We start from the raw sequence: 12,402 nt of genomic DNA, 5'->3' as shown, positions 1-12,402 counted from the left end.
GCCCTGAGCTGAAGGCAGACGCTTAACAACTGAGCCACCCAGGCGCCCCTCAATGTATGAGTTCTAAGAAAATAAGAGAAACAAAGAAATTCTACTTTATTAACTTAGCAGGTGTAGGGGAGCAAAATTTGCCACTCCAAAATGTGTCTTTTTGTCATGTGGATTATTTTAGGCTGATTATTTTTAAGAAACAGAAGGCTCAGGAAGAACTTTTGACCTTCTCCCTAACTGCCTAAAAGAACTTAGACAGAGGACCTGCTCTGGAAAGGGAGCTACCACCAAAGACAGCTGCCGTATAATATGCACTAGGTATGGCAGACAGAGAGGAACTTAGTATGGTCTGTTTTTTAAAATTCCTCTCTATGTCCTATTGTTTCCTTACACGCAGCAAACATTTGTTTACCAAACATGTACTTTATTTTCGTCTTCCTGTGAATTGCCTTCCTTCCCTTTGAAGTCCCAGACCCCTACCTCCTTCTTATTAATTCTGGAGGGCATATAAGCTTCAATTGCCTATCTGCCTGTGAGCCTCATATTCTTATTCAGTGCCAGGACACACATAAATTGTATTTTCTTTTGTTATTCTGTCTCATGTCACTTTAATTCTTACACCAGCCGAAAGAATCTTGAAGAGTAGAGGAAAATCTTTTCTCCCTAACACAGATATCTGAATTGTATTTATTCCCAGGATCTTCAGCTTTCAGTGCAGTCCCTTCAGCCTCTGCAAACATCCAGGGATAGAAACCAGGAGTGGCTGAGATCATGAACCTTGTTATGCCCTAAAGGCTAGTCTACCCTGAGTATTTAGTGGGAGAGGGATAATAAGACCATTAGTTTTGTTTCCTGCTTCTGCAAAGGGGATTGTCAAGACTGAGTGTGACTGGCAATTTCTTCAATTATTACTGAGCAGATCTGGGGATGTTATCAGAAATACACATTTCTGCACAATCATACCCCACTATTAGTAAAGTCTTCCCTTGCAGTAAGTTTAGCCTGTTATAGTCTGATACCTAAATCACATGTTGATATGAGCCACACACCCCACTTCAAAAGGTTGCTTTATAGGTTAAACTTTAGATTGCTTTATATGTGTGTGTTACAGTTTAAATATATGGTGAACTTCTTGCTTTGAGACTTTTGACTGTGTCTTACATTTTATGGGTTATTCCAACTAAGCAAGTGTGGAAATTGATGTATCTACATATTTTATAATGAGCTACAGAAGAGACTCTCCTAGATGCTGTAATCTAAGAATAAGTTAATATTAGTATATCTCAAAGAACGTGACATGGTTTTTTATTTTTTAAATGTATGTCAGTCAATATAATACCTTTCTTAGATACATAATTAAAATAACCAAGAGGAAAGGTGAGGTTTCCAAGATATATAAAGGATCTAGGGTTTCTCAGACTCTATAATCTGAAATTCAGTTCAAGATTCAAAAACTTAATTACAGATTGAAAATATAAATACTTTGGGCTGATGACACATTAAATTACAAAAACTTCTATGTATATGATTATGGTAATTACCTATTGTTGCCCAGCATCTATGCTTTCTTCTCCAGGTAATAAATCTTGATTTTCCAAAGGAAAAAAAAAATCTCTCTCCCCTGTTTTCTGCCCAAGCTCATGGGTGAAACGTGTGGCTGATTCCTAAATTAAATACGTCCTAAATAAATCCGCATAACATGTCTGCTGGACACATTCAGTGCTTGGTTCTTGAAAGGCAAAGAGATATTCCCAACTGGGACATTTATACCAGCTATCTGATCCTTCTTTTACAAGGAACACTGCAGTGGTTTATGGTTTAGTAACATAGACATTCTGGGAAAAGTTTGGGAGAAACTAAAATGCTGTTATTTGTAATGTTGAGCCCCTGTCCCTTGTGCAGAGCACACTCAAATACTACAGCTTCAAACTCGGCCAGCACCAAAACAGAAGAATGGGCAACTTCTCTCACCAACACCAAGGCAACAGCCTCAGAATCACAGCTCTGCTGAATTCCCATGTTATTAAATTATATTTTTAGGACCAGAGGCACAAAGGATGTCAGCCACTTAAGAGCCACTCCTTCTCTTCAGAACCCAGCTGCCAGGGACTATAATTGCCAGCAGCACCTGAACAGGTATCCCAGCAACAGCCCCTCCCCCTGCCTAATTACAGGCCAGTAGGGCTTCTTATCCCTTTATTTCCTTCCTTCTTCTCATCTGTCACTTTATTTCTTCTCTCTCTTTAGATACTCCTCCAAATGGGCCCTCATTATCTCTCTAATCCTTGAATTTTCTGTGTCTTGATTCTTCTTCAGATGGCCTTTTCCCATCCTTTTATATCAGGGTTCACACCTCCTTGTACTTGTGTTGCGCCAATTGTTGTACAATGAGCTCCATTCTTTTTTGTTGTTTTTTTTTTTTTCAGTTTTATTGAGAAATAATTGGCATATATCACTGTATAAATTTTTAAAGGACAGCATAGTGGTTTGATTATATATTGAAATGATTACCACAATAAGTTCAGCTAACATCCATTTTCTCTTATAGATACAACAAAAAGAAAGTGAAGATAAAAGAAAAAGTAAAAGAAAAAAAAAACTCCTTGTGATGAGAACTCTTACGATTTACTCTCTTAACAACATTCCTATATATCATACAATAGTATTAGCTATAGTCATCATCATTAGCTATATTACATCCCTAGTGCTTAATTATAACTGGAATTTGTACCTTTTGATCACCTTCCTTCAATTTCCCCTACCCCCACCCTCTACCTTTGGTACCCACAAGTCTGATCTCTTTCTATGAGTTTAGTGGGGGGGTTGGGTTTTTGTTTTTTTTAGATCCCATATATAATTGAGGTCATATGGTATTTGTCTAACTTATTTCTTAGCAAAATGCCTTCAAATTCCATCCTTGTTTTCTAATAGCTTAATAACGTTCCATGGTGTATATGTATGTATGTATATATATATATATATATATATATATATATATATATATATATATATATATATGTATACCACAACATTTTTATCCATTCATCCATCAATACTTAGATTGTTTCCATGTCTTGGCTACTTTAAGTAATGCTGCTATGAACATGGGGGTACAGGTATGTATCAAGTTAGTTTTTTAATTTTCTTTGGATATACTCCCAGAAGTGGAATTGCTGGATCATATGGTAGTTCTATTTTTAATTTTTTGAGGATCCTCCACACTGTTTTCCACAGTAGCTGTACCAATTTACAATCCAACCAATAGTGCACAAGGGCTTTCTTTTCTCCACAATCACACCAGCATTTGCCATCTCGTTTTTTTAATGATAGCCATTCTAATAAGCATGAGGGGATATCTCATTTTGTTTTTAATTTATATTTCTCTGACTAGTAATGTTGAGCATCTTTTCATGTACCTGTTGATGTTTCATATATTTTCTTTGGAGAAAAGGTCCTTTATTCTTTACTCAGGTCCTTGCCCGTTTTTTAATTGGGGTGTTTGGGTTTTTTATGTATATTTTGGATATTAACCTGTGATCAGATTTATGGTTTGCAAATATTTTTCTCTGTTCCATTGGTTATCTTTTTACTTTGCTGATGGTTTCTTTTGCTGTGCAAAAGCTTTTTTAGTTTGATGTCATCCCACTTATTTTTTATTTTGTTGCTTGCACATTAAATGTCATACCCAAAAAATCATTATCACGATCCATGTCAAGGAGCCTTATTCCTATGTTTTCGTCTAGGATTTTCATAGTTTAGGCCTTACATTTAAGTGTTTAATCCACTTCGAGTTAAATTTTTGTGAATGGTATAAGATATGGGTCCCGTTTCATTCTTTTATATTTGAATATCCAGTTATTCCGGCACCATTTTTTGGAGAGACTGTCTTTTCTCCATTGAATATTCTTTGCTCCCTTGTCAAATATTAGTTGACCAAATATGCTTGGGTTTATTTCTGGGCTCTTAATTCTGGTCCATTGGTCTATTTGTCTGTTTTTATGCCAGTACTATACTGTTCAGATGACTATAGGTTTATAATGTAGCTTGAAATCAGGAGGTGTGATGCATGTTCCTACTTCCTTTTTCTTTCTCAAGATTCCTTTGGCTATTCAGTCTTCTGTGGTTCCATTTAAATTTTAGGAGTGCTTTTTCTACTTCTGTAAAACATGCTATTGGAATCTTGATAGGGATTGCACTGAATCCGTGGCTTTTGGTAGTAGTGAAATTTTAAAATATTAATTTTTCCAAGCCCTGAACACAGGATATCTTTATATTTGAGTCTTCTTCAATTTCCTTCATCAAAGTCAGTCATTTGAAGAGCTATGAGGAAAACACTATAAGCAAAGAATAGCAAGTGCAAAGACCACAAGGCAGGAATGTTGGGTTCTTGAAGAAAAAGAAAGGAGGTCAGAGTATCTGGGGCTCAATGATCAAATGGGAGAGTGGGAGATGAGATCACATCAGAAGGCCAGCTGGGAAGTCTCAGGGTGAGATAAGAAATCAAAAGGATCTTGCTTTCATATTCTTTGCCATCTTCAGATCCTATGTGGTTTCCAGACTTTGGAACACCATGCTATTAAATCACATGTAGAGTCAGGGTGTGGTAGAAGAAGGCCCACATAAGAACACCAACATTTGTTTTCCTCAGGTCAAATAACCACTTTCAGAAAAAAGAACTAGCACCATTCACTACCATTACCATCTTTTTTTTTTTTTTTTTAGGGAATTTTGGGGTGCCTGGGTGGCTCAGTCAGTTAAGCATCTGACTCTTGGTTTCAGCTCCGGTCAGGATCTTAGGGTCCACCTCAAGCTCTGCACTCAAGTGTAATCTGCTGGAGATTATCTCCCTCTCCCTCCTCCTCTGTTTCTCCCCCTGCTAACAGGGCACTCACGCTTGCACTCTCTCTCTCTAAAATAAATAAAATCTTTTTTTAAAACAAGAGCATTTTAATACTAATGAAGTAAAAAGTAGGAAAAACATGTCAGAATTTCTTATCAGATTTTTTTTAAAAAAGATTTTATTTACTTATTTGACAGAGAGATAGAGAGCACAAGTAGGCAGAGCAGCAGGCAGAGGGAGAGGGAGAAGCAGGCTCTCTGCTGAGCAGGGAGCCTGATGCGGGGCTTGATCCCAGGACCCTGAGATTATGACCTGAGCCAAAGGCAGAGGCTTAACCAACTAAGCCACCCAGGTGCCCCTCTTATCAGATTTTTTAAATGAGTCTGACTCAAAAACTCACTGTATTGTCCTTTTTCTTATTTCCTAGACCAATAAATGACACATCCTTGGGCCAGAGTTTTGGAAATACGTCTGTTTATGTTTATATTTCATTTTCCCCTATAATTGTTTTTCCATTTTAAACTCTGAAATATCTTCACTTTTTTTTCTTTTAAATCCATTTTTTCAATGTACTCATCCAAGAATTGTCTCCCACTTAAAGTCCAAGGTTAGGAAACAATCCTTAAAGTGAAAGAGTTTCATGCCTTCTGGATTACTGAACGAATGTTTCTAATTTAGACAACCATGTCTTAGGGAAGGGATTCTGGTTTCTTACACATTATATCTTCTCATAATGTTTTATTAGCATTCTCCCAAGGAACAGAACCAACAAAATATTAAGACTTATTATAAGGCGTTTGCATGATTATATGGAAGCCGATGAGTTTCACGATCTGCCATCTGCAAGCTTGAAACAGGAAAACTGGTGTTATGGTTTGAAGGTCTGAGAGCCAGAGAGCCAATGGAGTAGATTCTGGTGTGAGGCCTGAGAACCAGGAGCACCAAGGGCGGAAAAGCATCAATGTGCCAGCTCAACAGGCAGAGAGGGAATTTAACCTTCTTCCCCCTTTTTCTTCTATTCAGGCCTTTAGTGGATAGGAGGATGCTTACCCACAGTGGGGAAGGCAATCTGCTTTACTCATTCCACCAATTTAAATGCTAACTTCTTTCAGAAAATTTCTCACAGATAAACCAGGAAATAATGTTTAAACAGCTACTTGGGCATCCCAAGGTCAAGTTGACACCCAAAATTAACCGTCACAAATGTATACGCAATGGTATGGTAAATGTCCCCTATTTTGCCTCCCATGACCCTACCACTGGCTTTCCTGGAAACAAGCTTTAATCCCTTTGTCAGTTAGCTGTGATGGGATGCTATCAGTTATGCATGCCTTCAAAAGGGGCCTCCTACTGGATGTAGGATGTACCTTGGGCCTCTCTCAGGTAGAAGATACACACATCCGTAAGTCATTAAAAACCAGAAAACATTTCTTAAAACTTTTATTTTATAAAATCCAAGTGTGTTGGGCAAAATGCTTAGATTTTTAATATACACATTTTTAGTCTCAAAATTTTCTGATTATCTCCTCCAAAAACAATAATTTAAATCCCTAACTAGCAATTGACAAATAATCTCATTATTTTTGAGGAAAAAAAATCCATAAAATAAAAATATCTTAAGAAAGAATATTTTGGGGGTGCCTGGGTGGCTCAGTCAGTTAGGCGTCTGCCTTCAGCTCAGGTCATGATCCCAGGGTCCTGGGATCCGGTCCCGCATCAGGCTCCCTCCCTGCTGGAGCCTGCTTCTCCCTCTCCCTGCCTCCCAACGTCCCCCACCCCAGCTCATACTCTCACTACCTCTCTCAAATGTATAAATAAATTCTATGAAAAAATAAAAAATAGAACATTTTGAAAAATAATAGGTCAGCTTTAATTCCTAATTGAAAGTACTAATGCTCAGTTAAGTGTCATCAACTTCATATTTCTTCATTAATGCTTCAGATACCAAACTAAAATACTGAATATTTAATGTGAAAAGAAAAACTCACGGCTATTGAAATTGTTGTGGTGTCATTCTTGATTGCAAGTCATTATGTGTACTGTGTCATGCTCTATAAACATTGGTTTAAAAACCAAATAGCAATAGAATTTCTAGCTTGATGATTCAAAAAAATAAAATGGGCAGTAAGAAAAAAAATCTATATATTCCATATCCTCCTTTACTAAAATACTTGAGAACACTATTTTAAGAAAGTTTTAACAAAATTAATCTTTGAAGAAAGAATGTAGTCACTTAAAATGGTTTCAGACATAATATAATACAGGTAATAATTATTACCTAGTACACATCCTGCACATCCAGAAGACTAGATTTATGTCCTGGTTCTGCCACTTCATTTTGTGTGAACTTAGACAAGTTATTTAAATTCTCAAATCCTCTTTTTAAAGAAATGACACTATCCAAAGTTCTTTATAGTGTTGTTGGAAGGACCCAATGAGATAACTTATAATACCTTTGGTAAACTTAACCAAATATTTGTTTTAATTATTTATGAATAAATTATCTTATCTCTTTTATATATCCACAATACAGATTTTCTTTCTTCTTTTTTGTTCCTCCACATGAGATTTAATGTTGAGCAAAGCCATTCCGTTCTCCTAGATGGGTCTTCAAACTGGGATGGGCATTTCTCTGAGAGCACAGGAACACCTCAAAGTTGCACGGTTATTGATAGTTGCAAAGTGATCAATTTCCAGGTCCTCTGTTTTTTTGTTTTTTTTTTTTTTAAGATTTTGTTTATTTATTTGACAGAGATAGAGACAGCCAGCAAGAGAGGGAACACAGGCAGGGGGAGTGGGAGAGGAAGAAACAGGCCCCTAGCAGAGGAGCCTGATGTGGGGCTCGATCCCATAACGCTGGAATCACGCTCTAAGCCGAAGGCAGACGCTTAACCGCTATGCCACCCAGGAGCCCCCAGGTCCTCTGTTTCTATACATACCCTATCCTAGCAATATATAGGTTTCTTATATCCTATACTTCCCTTTCCACAATAGCCTTTCTCTTATTTCACACACACACAATTAAGTCAATGTCTCTCATCTATCCAGATGTCATGATCAACTGTCAGAATGTAAAAACTTGAGGGAATTAAATAAAGGAATATTCAAAAGTATCACTTTAGGGGAAGATTTCTTTAATGCTTAATCAAGGCACCAGAGGTTTATAAGATGAGATGACATATGTAAATTGTCTCGCACTAGATTTGGCTCATTCAATGTTAATTCTTTTCTCTTAGTTCATGTTTCAAAATCCTCCTCACTTAATGGAAACATTGAATAAATGCTTTAGAAAAGTGGGGATTCGGTAAATGACCACATTTAACCATTTGCAAAGAAATACTTTATATATTACTTATAATAAAGTTACCTTTTTTTGAGAGCATATTTTGCTTCAGGCTCACTAATTTTTATAAATGATCTTTCATCCCCACAGTTCTGCAAGTTATGTATTATAATCACTTGAATTTTGGAAGATATGAGTTCATACAAATAACAAAACCAGAATATTAAACCAGTTCTTTCTGGGGGCGCCTGGGTAGCGCAGTCGTTAAAGCGTCTGCCTTCGGCTCAGGGCGTGATCCCGGCGTTCCGGGATCGAGTCCCACATCAGGCTCCTCTGCTGGGAGCCTGCTTCTTCCTCTCTCACTCGCCTGCTGTGTTCCCTCTCTCTCTGGCTGTCTCTCTGTCACATAAATAAATAAAATCTTTAAAAAAATAAATAAATAAAAAAAAATAAACCAGTTCTTTCTGGCCCATGGTACATTCATTAATTTTAATTAGTTGGGGTTTTTTGTTTTATTTTGTTTTTTTGTTTTGGTTTTTTAGAACAGCGAAGAGAGTCAGGAGATGGGCAGAGGGAGAGGGAGAGGGAGAGAGAGAATCCCAAGCAGGTTCCACACCCAGCCTGGAGCTGATCTCAAGCTGAAAACAAGAGTCAGTCGCTTAACACCCCTTTAATTAGAATTTTTTCCTTCTTACATTTATTTTTTTTGAAGATTTTATTTATTTATTTGACAGACTGAGAGAGAGAGAGTACAAGCCTGGGGAGCAGCAGAGGGAGAGGGAGAAACAGGTTCTCTGCTGAGCAGGGAGCCCAATGTGGGGCTCAATCCGAGGATCCTGGGATCATGACCTGAGCCAAAGGCAGACACTTAACCTACTGAGCCATCCAGGCACCCCTTTTCTTTCTTACATTTAAAAACTCTTTTAAACATGAACATAATTATTAACTAACTAGTATTCTATGAAAAGGAAAGGTTTTTATAAATTTGAGTTATTAATTTGCTATATCTACTAATTATTTTAATAATATTTTTCTAATTATCTTAATAATACAATACAGAAAACTTGGAAAACCAGAAGCAAAAAAGGAACAATAGCTCTTATAACCCAAAAGTAACTACTGTCAACATTCTGATACTGTTCTACCAATTTTTTTTTTACTCAAGTTTTTAAGATTCATAAATGCATTACGGAGTTGATTTCATATTGCATATACTATTCTGTAGCACATTTCTCATGCTAATACTCTTCCACATGATTTTTAATATCTTTGTATCATATAGAAATATATTTTTCTTAATTATCCTACATAGACATTTGTTTTTTCCAATTTTTGCCATCATAAATAGTACCATGCTAAACATTTATATACACATATTTTGTCTATTCCTCTGATTGCTTTCTTAGCATGAGTGCCAAGAGAAGTGTGCCAGCAAAGGACAAAGCCTTTGTAGCACATTGTGAAAGTGCTCTCCAGAAAGATGATTATATTCATACTGTCCCAAGTAGTATAGGTGAGTTCTCCTCTCCCTTTACCCTTGCGCCTGGGATTTTTGAGAGATACAAGATTCAGACAAATGAAGAGGAAAACATCGGTTTTGTTACTGATAAAAAATGAATTTGAAGACAATGCTTTAGATTTGCAGTCAAACTGGCTGGTTAATATCTGACTTCCAAGCCAGTCAGATTCATGGACTCCATCCCTGGCCCAGGAGGACTCCACAGGCTGCCCCCTCAGGTCTTTCCCGGCAGACTGATCACATGGAAAATTACACGAAAGCAGATTATGGCAAACAGGACTTCTCAGAATTAGAATCGAGAAAGAATTTGAATAAGCATGTTTAGTTTCTTCTCCAAAGCTCACTAGGTCACTCTGTCTCCTATAAGAAGCAATGGAGGGTGAGAGAGAGGGCTGAGAAGAGAGAAGCCAGAGGTATTAATCTAGCTACAATCCCTCCATGTATAAACATGAGTCAAGACAAATGGAAATTCTGCCCAAATGTTTGCCAATACTCTGCATTGAATTGTTCAGCCTTAAAAAATAATTTCCTACTTTGACAGGGAAAAATAAGAGTCTCATTTTAGTGCATAACTTTGATGACTAGAAGGCTGAATTTGTTTATTCTTTTGTGAATTTCCTCTTCACGACGTTTGACTATGTCTATATTGGAGATTCATCTTCCGATGTTGATTTACAATACGTGATATGGAAGGATAATAATTTGCTCTATCCATTACCAAAAAATTTAATTTGTCATTTGCCTCTTATTTTTTATTAAAGAATAATTTTATTAAATTAAAATTTTAAAATAAATTTTATTAAATTAAAATTTATTAAAATAAAAATTATATTATTCATATACATACCATTTTTCACTTAGAAAATAACTAAAAGTATAAGAAAAAAAAAGGAAATCTCTAGTAATTTCCCAACTTGGAAATAACAACTGGTAAAATTTTATTCTATATCCTTCCAGCCTGGATAGATGGATAGATAGATGGCTGGATAGAAATGTGTATATAGAAACAAGCACACACATCTCATTTCATAAAAATTGGATCACATTTGCCATTTTGTAGCCTGTAACATATGCATTACTATTCTTCCAAATTCATCTTTATGCACTTGTCCAATTTTTTCCTTAGGACATGTTTATAGAATGTTTATCTTTTTGATGTAAAGAAGTGAACTTTTATTTATTGCAATTGAACAAGGTGTACTGTTAATTACATGCGTAACTTCAATAAGGTGAAGTTGAGAGAGATTTTCTACAGATGTTAAATTTATACAAGTATAAGCAGCAATAACTGTGGTGCACTTATTCCGTCTGGTGGATGACAGGGTTTTTTGATATCTATCTTGGTATTCACGTTAATTTCAGAACATTAAAAAATGTGAGAAAATATGTATTTTTGGAAACAAGGAACTTTGGATATTAAAGCTCTTTACTATGGATTAAAATGTGGAAATGCATGTGCTTTCTCATTTTTCATTCCAATGCATTCTTAACTGTTCTTGCCTTTTTGTCCTTTTAGATCAATGACTGTCAATCATCTTCTGTACATAGTGAATACTTCAGGATTTACAGGCCTAATGGCTTCTGTCACATTACTCAACTCTGCCATTATACAGTGAAAGGCACTATAGACCATAAACAAATGAACTGTGTTCCAATAAAACTTTATTTACAAAAACATCATCAGGCTATTTGGCCCATGGGCCTCAGCTTGCAGACCCCTGTTCCAGATGAACATTGGTACTGTTTTGCTTGGGGAAATTTGATCAGAATTCCATCAAATGTTAAATTAATCTAGGGTTAACATTTTAACAATAATTTCACTTCCCATCTTGAAGCAAAATATGTCACTAAATTGATTAAAATTTCTTTTATGTTCCTTAGCAAATTTTTTATATATTTTTAAAACTGTGCAAATTGTTTCTCAAATACTTGATTATAGTGCACATATCAGGGATCATGTTCTCCATTCTTTAATCTCAAAATACACCCACAGTTTATTTATCCATTCACCTACTGAAGGACATCTTGGTTGCTTCCAAGTTTTAGCAATTATGAATAAAGCAGATATAAATATCCTTGTGCAGATTTTTGTATGGACATAAGCTTTTAGCCCTTTGGGTCAATACCAAGGAGGATGCCTGCTGGATTTAATGGTATGAGTATGTTTAGTTTCGTAAGAAAATGCCAAACTCTCTTCCAAAGTGGCTGTACCGTTTTGCATTCCCACCAGCAATGAATGAGAGTTCCTGTTGCTTCACATCTTCCCCAGCATTTGGAGTTATCAGTGTTCCAGATTTTGACCAGTCTAATAGGTATGTAGTGGAATCTCACTGTTTTAATTTGCATTTTCCTGATGACATATGATATGGAGCACCTTTTCAGACATTTATATGCCATCTGTGCAGCTTCCTTGGTGAGTTGTCTATTAAAGTCTTTGGCCCATTTCTTCAACTAGTTGTTTTCTCATTGTTGAGTTTTAGTTCTTTGTATACTTTGGATAACAGTTCTTTATCAGATATGTTGCTTGCCAATATTTTCTCCCAGTCTGTGCCCTGAGACATCCTCATTCTCTTGACACCATTTTTTTTCAGAACGGAATTTTTTTATTTTAATGAAGTCCATCTCATCAGTGATTTCCTTCATGGATCATGTCTTTGGTAATGTACATAAAAAGGCCTCACCATATGCAAGGTCATCCAGGTTTTCTCCTATGTCATCTTTTAGGAGTTACAAAACTGTAACACAAAATTATAAAGTTTTGTGTTTTAC

Source organism: Ursus americanus, chromosome 12, assembly GCF_024610735.1.
Source record: "Ursus americanus isolate L20-20 chromosome 12, mUrsAme1.1.p, whole genome shotgun sequence".
NCBI lineage: Eukaryota > Metazoa > Chordata > Mammalia > Carnivora > Ursidae > Ursus > Ursus americanus.
Note: the sequence above shows the minus strand (reverse complement) of the source record.